The sequence below is a fragment of the Dermochelys coriacea genome, chromosome 7, assembly GCF_009764565.3.
Source record: "Dermochelys coriacea isolate rDerCor1 chromosome 7, rDerCor1.pri.v4, whole genome shotgun sequence".
NCBI lineage: Eukaryota > Metazoa > Chordata > Testudines > Dermochelyidae > Dermochelys > Dermochelys coriacea.
This window is the reverse complement of record NC_050074.1, coordinates 35,367,518-35,377,747: the sequence shown is the minus strand read 5'-3', so window position 1 is coordinate 35,377,747 and position 10,230 is coordinate 35,367,518. Positions and strand designations below refer to the sequence as shown.

At 38.2% G+C, this 10,230-nt stretch overlaps 1 long non-coding RNA gene across 1 annotated transcript; it reads left to right on the top strand.

Moving 5' to 3' along the window:
* The first annotated feature begins 1,371 nt into the window (after positions 1-1,371).
* On the top strand, positions 1,372-7,842 carry LOC122461114. The gene is made up of 3 exons (XR_006282853.1): positions 1,372-1,382; positions 2,457-2,463; positions 7,706-7,842. It is a non-coding gene; the product is annotated as an uncharacterized LOC122461114 (long non-coding RNA).
* The last annotated feature ends 2,388 nt before the right edge of the window (positions 7,843-10,230 follow it).

The window sequence follows — 10,230 nt, the reverse complement described above, 5'->3', positions numbered from 1 at the left end:
CCCCACACTGAGCCAGCAAGAGTTAATAAGCTGCTGTGAGCCTGGTACTCTCGCACTCACTGTCAGCTAATGAAGGGGCAGTTAAAAAGAGAAGTAACTGACTGACTAAGGAGGAGAATAGACCTCCTGAGTAAAGGACTGGCCCAGAACCTCTGCAGAAACTGCTGATTGCCAGGGACCCCTGGGAGGAAGATAGGCCTGGTGCAGGGCTATTACATTTTTTTCATGGGATTCTTTCTTTGCCTACTATAAGAAGATTATTGGGTAGTCTATACTGGCTGGAAGAGTCCTGAGGGGCCTAACATGGCTGTTGCGAGGAACCCTTGCCTAGAGGTATGAGGAAGAACAGCCTGAATAAACTCAGTGGACTTTTACACCCTACTTTTACCTGTGGTTTGTCTTGAACCCTGAAGGGCATGGTCATGCAGCACTGTGATGTATATAAATGAAGTTTTTCTACAGTTTTGAAACTGGTTCTATCTACCTACTATTTACTAATGCATTACTGATTAGTGTCCTGGTGAAATCAGTCAGGGAAAATTTTTCCCTACACTATTCAACTGACGTACTTGTATCAAATGGTATATGCAGATTTTTTTCACTTCTGCAGTCAGTTTCATGTGATTGTTGTCGAACACCTTAACAAACCTAGCACAGTTCAGTTTTAGGAGTATGTTGGTCTCTGCAGTTCTATAATGTTTTTTTGTGAAACTGTTAACAAATAATTGCAATATACATGCGACATGTCAGCCTTCATTTGTCTTCACTAGTTCTCCAAAAGAAGTCCTTTCAAATAAAATCAATTAGTCTGGTAAGAGACTTTCAGTGTCTCACTATTCATGTAAATTTGAGAAGCATTTTAATGGTTTCAAAAACCCAACTGTACTTGTGTGAGTCTGCAATTTGGTGTGTTTTTCATAGATATGATGATGTTAATTTCAGTCATCTGGTGTAATAGAGATCAAATATCTTTGTGTTTGAATGCTTGTATTGAATTTCATGCAAACCGTTCAAGTCAATTGAGTATTAAGAGAATTTGGATTGATCTAAACATGTAAAGTAGTTTTCCATTTGAAGGCCATGTCCTGTGGTAGATGTGTTCTTTTGTTTTGTATCAGTGCAATGAGAATATGTTGATAAAGTGTTTGACTGTGATTGGTTTTACAGACCAAATTTAAAGATAGTTTTCAGAGTTAATTTTCCAATATGAAACTTATAAATGAATAGGAATCGGTTCTTATAGGCAACTTCATCTCAGCATTTCTCATGAATAGGGCACCAGGATTTGAGAAACTTGGGCTTTATTCCTTATTCTGCTGTTGACTCACTGTGTGACTTTGGACAAGTCATTTCAACCTTTTCTTGCCTCAGTTTCCCCACCTGTAGAATATGGATTTGTAAAATGCTTTGAGATGTGTGGATGAGAAGTGTTGTATAAGTGCTATGTAGTATTATTTTGGCCAAGGACAATTAGCAAAGTGCCATTGTATCTTAAATGTTCCTTCTGAACAGACAGAACTTTGGGTTTTAAAGTCTTATCTGAAATGCAGTGTAAACTGTTTAAACAGCATTATAGTATATGAGCCAGATCCTGAGTCCTTACTCCGTTTTTAATCTGTCCTTATTCTAGGAAAATTCTTGTTGCTATCAGTGGGAGTTTAGTCAACGTAAGGACTCTAGCATTTGGCCTTATGGGATAAAACCACTAAATTTATACTGTCCCCTGCCAAGTATACCTGGTACTGTATTAAACTCTCACTTCTTCTCTGATTTACATGTTAAAAAAACCTTCTGAAATCTTAAAATAAAGCAGTAAATTGCAGCAATTTTATCTAGGGGACTGCCTTTATATCTACACTACATGTTTGTATGGTAGCTGCATGGTGTAACCAGAGATTAATATTCTGGAAAACCACAATTTATGATAGCTGCGATCGCACAAGTATCAGCTGACGATACTGTGTCACACTTTATTTCAAAGAAGTAGCGGTAACAATGGCTTATAGTAATAACAGTAATGCTCCTTCCCCTCAGGGAAAAGCAGAGAATGCTATCTTGCCACATGATCTCATTTCTTTTAAGCTTTGCACTAACTGCTGACATATCACATAAATGCCTCCTTTATTACCTGCCAGTGATTGTCTTCTGTATTGAGAATAGCCTCCGGAACCTACGTCCACATGCCAGCAAAGCGCTTCACTTACTCCATGTGAATTTCTCTCTGTCTAGTGTTCCATGAGGCCCCTTTATACACCTGACCATTCTTACTAAGTCAGGTAGCCTAAATTACATCGCCTGTGAAAGGCCTTTGTTCAGTTGCCTTAGTAGGCTTGGGACTGGGAGTTGGCACGGGCTTGGGCTATGTTTCTATATTTGCCAAGTAAGTAATTTGCCATTTTAGTTAGTTTTCAGTTGTGTCCAGCTAGTAATGTAGCTTGGCCACATCTCTCTGTAAGGATTTTCGTTCTTATCATTTCAAATGCTTTTAAACAAAAGCCACATTCAGTCCCCGCACTCTACTTATCAGCCCACTGGCAGATAACATGATGCACAGTTATTTCAGATTGTTCCCCAGTCCCAATTTAAATACAGTCCTGTAGGTATTTTTATTAGTTTCAGACCAGTAGATGTTGTTTATTTATGCAGGTCCAAAATTTGACATGCTTTTTACACAGCTGTCATATTCACATGATAAAGCAAATAAAAGTTCAGCTTTTGCTCAGCTGTGCCCTGGTGCTGCAAACACTTTAGCACATGCTTAACTTGATGCCCGAGTAGTGCCTTTGTTTGTGGGATCAAGGCCATCTTTTAAAACTTGCTACTTGCCATTTGTCATGAACAACTATTTCTCATCCTAATGCTAAATCAGACATTTAAATGTGCCTTTATATTCACCACATTGACTACATATATAATCATATATATGGAGGATTACATCACCACACTAGCAAATACCCATTTGATATTAAAGTCTTTATTTATAGATTGCATATTATTTTTGCCTGTGTATTATGTGTGCAAAGACTTGTCTATTTCAAAAATAATGTCCAAATAGACATGCTTGCTCAGAGGTCTATGCTGTCGGGAAATCTTTTAAACTAAAATAGAAATGACAGCATTATAAAAGAAAACTATAAAAGAATTGTGGCGTTTCTCCAGTTGTGCTTTTCAAGTTTGACTTCTGACTTAGCCAATCTTACATGTACTAGAATCACAGAATTTATCATACTGGATCATCCCATTGATCCATCAATCTGATATCATAGAATCATAGAAATGTAGGACTAGAAGGGTCCTCAGTAAGTCATCTAGTCCAGTCCCTTTCACTGAGGCAGGATTAGGTGTTATCTAGACTATCCCTGATAGGTGTTTGTCTAACCTGTTCTTAAAAACCTCTAATGACAGATGCCACAGCATCCCTAAGTAATTTGTTCCAGTGCTTAACTACACTGAGTTAGGAAGTTTTTACTAGTGCATAACTTAAATCTTCCGTGCTACAATTTAAGTCCACTACTTCTTGTCCTGTCCTCAGTGGTTAAGGAGAACAATTTATCACCCTTCTCTTTATAATAACCTCTTGTGTACTTAAGACTGTTATCATGTCCCCCTACCCCTCAGTCTTCTCTTCTCTAGACTAAACAAACCAAACTTTTTCAATCTATCCTCATAGGTCATGTTTTCTAGACCTTTCATCATTTTTGTTGATCTCCTCTGGACTTTCTGCAATTAGTCCACATCCTTCCCATACTGTGAACACAAAACTCCAGTTGAGGCCTTACCAGTACTAAGTAGAGTGGGAGAATTACTTCTTGTGTCTTGCTTACAACACTCCTGCTAATACATCCCAGAATGATGGTCACTTTTTTGTACCAGTGTTACATTGTTGACTCATATTTAGTTTGTGATGCACTATGACCCCCAGATCCTTTTCTACAGTACTCGTTCCTCAGCAGCCACTTCCCATTTTGTTTTTGTGCAATTGATTATTCCTTCCAAAGTGGAGTATTTTGCATTTGTCCTCACTGAATTTCAGCCTATTTATTTCAGACCATTTCTCCAGTTTGTCGAGATCATTTTGAATTCTAATCCTTTCCTCCACAGTGCTTGGTACCTGCCCAGCTTGGTATCATCCACAAACTTTATAAGTGTACTCTTTATGTCATTATCCAAATCATTTACAAAGATATTGTATAGAACCAGTCCCAGTACAGGGCTCCACTCAATATGCCCTTCCAGTTTGATTGTGAACTGTTGATAACTACTCTCCGAGTAAGCTGTTCCAACCAGTTGGGCACCTACCTTATAGTAGGTTCATCTAGGCTATATTTTCCTAGTTAGTTTATGAGAATGTCATGTGAGATGATATCAAAAGCCTTACTAAAGCTGAGATACATCTCATCTACTGCTTCCCCCTCTCCCCCCCCCCCATCCACAAGACTTGTTACCCTGTCAAAGAAGGATATTACGTTGGTTTGACATTATTTGGTACTGAAGTTAAGATGACTGGTCTATAATTCCCTGGGCTTTCCTTATTCCCTTTTCATTGCGGCCAATACCTACTGTTTCCAGCTACCCTATAAGTGCAGAAGTACAGAGAGATAATGGCCCTTCACAGACTGTTTTACCGACAGATCATTAAACATCACCCCACCTGCTCCTGTTGCTCCCTGGCCCATCTTGGAATTCCCCCTGTTCTGTGGAGAGGGGATGGCAAGAGTGGAATATTCTAGTCCTATGCTATCTGGGGATCCTCCTGCACTAAGGGAATCCTCATCTTCTGGCTTACAGCAGCTTTAAGTCCTGTCCGTACTGCAGTATTTGACTGAAAGATACTTTCTTGAAGATACCTACTTTGGGATCAAACCCACAGTCCTTTCTTAGGCAAAATTCCCAACTGAAGACATTGGCAGTTTAGTCACCAGTCCAGGTTTTCCCAGGATTGTCCCCTGTTTTTTTGAGTAGCAGTCCCAGGAAATCGGTAACAGTGTTTGGTACATGCTTCCAGCTGTCCAGTTTTATGGGGTTCAGGATCAATCTGTGCTGGGGGCCCCAGACCCCAACTTCTGCTGCCTACCCACTCCACCCTCCTGCCTGGAGGCAGGGTACTGTATTGTAGTTAATTTGTTCCCTTCCGTGTTCGGGATGGAAGCACGTGAACCAGAGTTTGACCGTAGTTTTTGTCCCTCTGTTGCAATGATAGGCACTGCAGCTATGTGTTACAATAAAATGCATCTAAATTAGAACCTTTATTCTGAATATAACAGGACTAAAATTAACAATAATTTGCTGTTCTTGAAACAATTACAATAGTTTTCCCCAAAACCACTTAAATGAAATTATATTCTTCCTCCATGTCTCCTCTCTCCTCCAAGAAACCTAGAGATGGATTGATGCCCTTCCAATTCTTGCTGTCACTCCCTCCATCATCATAGATCTTATTTCAGCTGAGCCAGATGCAGCTTCTTCCAGAGCTCTTCAATATAGCTCTTGAAATGGCTGGAAAGGAAGATACGGGATGACATGCTGGCCCTTAAGCTTGCTCCCATGGAAGTCCATGACAGTTTCGCTATTGGCTTCCATGACAGCTTGGACAGGCCCATCAGTTCCCCCTCAGGAACTAAGCATGACATCTATCAAACCCACGTGCCCCAAGAACAATGCACTAGATCCCACACTCTTGCATGGTAGGGCATTGCCTCATCGGCAGAGCAGCACAAACCTTTTTTAACTCCTGAAAACCCCCTTCTTTGCATTCTACTTTAGAATTGAACCATTTATAAGGTGTGTATCAAACAAGTCTGCTTATGAGGCTTCAGCACATTAGCCTTTTGTTGCACTTCAGCTATGCACTGTAATGTGTATTCTATTGGAACTCGCTGTAACAAACTATGCATCTAAACGAAATGAGTTAACAGCACAATAGTATATGTCTAAAGTACTACTTGCTATGTTGGGACAGAAGATTTGATTATCTTAAAACTGGAGATTACTTTTAGGAGATTAAACTCACTTCATAATGCAATCTTTTATAGCAACATCTTCTTGCTTTAAAAATTAGGACCAAGGATGCACTTCTGTGCTGCAGTCCTAACTACATAAATATCTTCTTTACTTCCGTTGCCACTGCTCAAGCTGTCTAAACAATGGCTGTGAAGGATGGTAACAGCTTACATGGAATAGCCCTGGGAAAGTATAATAATGTGAACTTTGAATGGGAATGGGGGAAATTACCTTATTTTCTTTTCTTCAGAAATATGAACTTATTTCTCTCATTTGTTTGCTTTAATTTGCTGATTTGCCAGGTGCAAAGAGCCATTAGGTCAGGATGCACCCAAGACATTTGCCTGGATGCTTTTCTTTCTCTTTACATTGCTCTCCAAATCCTGTTGCATAAATTAACACGTCATCTTCCCACGCCTGGCAATAAATGGTTAGTGGTTAAACATTTTTTCATTTTCTTACACATTTGTATTGACTCAACAATGCACAATTTTTGGAGCGCAAAGGAGCTAAATCATGGTTAATTTTATCAATGAATATTGAAGCTTCCACAAGCATTATGCCTAAAGAATATTATTGGTTGCCTCATAAGTGCAATGGTAAAGTTGTGATTGATCAGGTACTGCATTCCTATTTATTGGATTCCCACAGCTTGTAGTTTTGCCCTGATCAGCTGATGCATTTTGTATTTTGCTCAGAGTTCTCCAAAGCATAGTTATCATGAATTAATTTTTTCAGCCTTCTTTCCTTGATGAAGTAAAGGTGTGAAAAAGTCAGTAAGAGAATTTTCTCACTGAGAACAGAATCAGCCATAGATAGTCTGAGTGGTTAAAGCAAGGAACCAAGAGTCAGCCTCCTAAGTTCTATTCCTGATTCTGACTTATTAGCATGTGGTCTGATCTTGGGCAAGTTACTGAACCTTTCCGTGCTCAGTTTTTGTGTCTGTAAAATGTTTATAATAGCTATCTTGAGGTTTAATTATTTTTTATAAAGTTTTTATGTAGTTCTCTCAAAGGCACTATCCATGAAAAATGTCAAAATGGTGACATAAGCATTGTCAACACCACAACTTAAAGCACTTGCAAAAAGTTCTCCTTCAGAAAAAGTTCACGGCCTCCATTCCTGAATACCACAGTGGTTTTAGTTTGTCTGCAGTGGAGGATGAAGAGCTAGAAGATTAGAATGTCTGTCCTTTTTTACTTTCAAAAGGAATTTTCATTCAGCTATTAGCTAAAGCTGGTGGACAGATGGCTTCAAAAATCCCTTTAACTAATACATATTGTGAGCCCTATGTTCTCTCCTCTGTTAAACATTTCATTCATTATGCAGTCCTGAGAAATAGTGGGAGCCAAGTCTTTTTGCCAGTCTCTCTCTCCCACTTCCCATTTTCAATTCCTTGTAAATTTGAGCTAAATCCATTCAGCCATTTCTGAGTTATTGAAAGCTGGGGTTGGGGGAACCTCTTTTCTCCATTTTATGTAAATTTTAAGACTCTTTTTATCTCAGATACAACTTAAAAAACACATTAAATGTTCAGAGTGGCTAGTCCCCAGTGAGAATTAAACCATTTCATTGTTCAAAAAAGATTAAAAACTAACAAATACCTTAGTTATAAGCATTTTAAAAACTAGGGTTTATGAATGCAGGACAGTAATGTTTGCTAACACTGGGGGCTATGAGACCATTTAGTATCCCTGATGGTTAGCACTGTGAATACATCCGATGAGGGGAGCTATAGCTCACGAAAGCTTATGCTCAAATAAATTTGTTAGTCTCTAAGGTGCCACAAGTACTCCTTTTCTTTTTTACGAATACAGACTAACATGGCTGCTACTCTGAAACATCTTCCTCAGGCATTTGTAAATGCAGTATCAAAAAACTGAGGTTCACAGTAAAACCAGTGAAAACTTTGGCTTAAGTGATGATCCCATGGTTATATGGGAGCTGCATAATGGAGTTGAAATCAACTTGGATCTTCTGACTCCTGATTCTGTTGTTTAGGCACAAGACCTTCCTTACCCTTTTGCTGTTGTTTATATGCACAGTGAATGACTCCTCCTCTCAGCCCCTTTCCTCAGGAGTAGTGGTTGTAGTGGAAGCTCTGGTAAATCTTAAATTTTCTAAGGCTACCCTTCATTTATATGTGTGTGTATAAAATGTAAGATCATTGTCATTCTCCTTGGAAGAAATTCATTTATGCTGACAGGTGACTACAAAAGTAGCTGGAATGAAAATGAAAGATGAAGTTCATTAAAGCAGCATTATGCTAATAATTTGCAGTCCTTAAAATTAAAGGGAAAAAGAAACTGTTCATCTCTGATATGCAGGATTATAAAATGACTATTTACTAATGTCAGGAAGATTAACAAAAACTATCCATTTGTATAAACTAAACAGCTGGATTTTTTTCTTATAGAAACCAAAAGATGAGTTTGTTCAAGTAATGATTCAAGTAATGAACCAGCTATGATAAATGAAGAGACGCTTACTATAATCCATAGGTCTTACTAACCAGACGAGGTAGAATTATTGCATTTTCAATAATTTTGAGGTGGTGATTAAATAGGGAGTAGCAAGCAACTATTAGACTATTAAAGACAACTATCTTCGAGTTGGAAGAAATAGGTAATTAACTTAAAGAATAATTGATTTTGACTTTTTTTGAGGAATATACAGTAGAAAAATCAGGTGGTGTTTAAGGAATTTAATAAAGAGAACAAAATGAATATGTATATCCCATAAAGTTCAAGGGGGTGGGGCTTGTTTCATAGCATACTGTATTTGCCATCTCTGTTGTGTTTCAGCCTGAACCATGAAAGGCAATTTTTCAGTATCTGAACTTCTTTGTTCTGTAACATTGGGCTTCAAGTTTCACAAGAGCTTCTGATACTTCCATTGCCCTTCTCAACCAGATTCAAGCAGTACAGACAAAAAGTTAACCAGTCTTTTTTGAATTTCAGATAAAGGTCAATTTGAGGCATAGGTGAGGATTCAGATAATCCGGTCCTTCATCTAAATCAGTTTGTTCAAACCTCCTCAGAAATAGATACCTCTCCCTTAGAAACTCTGACTGTGCCACATTGGTAGTATAGGAGATGGAAGAAGTGAGCTGAAGACTCAAATTAACAGTACTAGAGTGACTTTGCAAATGAGATGAAGCCATGTTAGTTTGGCAGCAGCTAAACTAATGCAAGGGTTAAGCCAGTGAGCATACTTAGAGTGAAACAGATGTTTCTAAAAGCATGAGCAGAGTCAGAGCCAGCAGCCAGCTTGTGCAGTTAAAGTGCTGTGCTGTCCCTTCTGAGATACCGGGTTCATGAATATTTATTGAAAATTACATTGGCCACTGGACATTCTTATCTGGGACACTGTCGTTTTTTTAATATTCCTATAGAGGGTTTTTTTAATAAGATGAATATTTTTCATTGAAAGATATTTTGTGGGAGTTAAATAACTTTTTCATAAAATGCATATTCAGTAACCTGAATAAATAATATAATAGGAGTCAGCTGATCCTGGTGTACATGTTACCATTTCCACTCCTTCCTGCACGGATGTACAGTTCTTCACTTGTGCTTGCTTGCTAGCAAAATTTTTTTTCACTTCAGAACTATAAGGCCCTTTTGGTAAATCCCATTTGGACTGTTTTATAGTGGAAAAAAAAGAGACAGTGAACTTTAAATCATGAAACTATAGGCCCCTCACAAACTTTGACTGTAACTAGATGAAGGTATTGTAATTATAATACAATAACATATTGGCTAAGTGCATGCTGGAAGTACAACCTTCCTTTATAATATATGCATTGGACTTTCCTTTTGTAACTTATTTTTTCATGCATTCTATTTTGTATGTTTTTTTAAATTCATTTGTAACATCACGCACAATGCAAATGTAGCACAGCACCATTTGATTGGGTTCTATAACTATTAAAGCTGGTCTGGGATTCAAGTCCATCTTAAAAAGAAAAGGAGGACTTGTGGCACCTGAGAGACTAACAAATTTATCTGATCATAAGCTTTCGTGAGCTACAGCTCTCTTCATTGGATGCATTCACGAAAGCTTATGCTCAAATAAATTTGTTCGTCTCTAAAGTGCCACAAGTACTCCTTTTCTTTTTGCAAATACAGACTAACATGGCTGCTACTCTGAAAGTCCATCTTAGTTGGTGAGTTGCTTGTGTATGTTAAGGGGTGAACAGATTAAAATAAAGGTGGCAGATCTAGATAT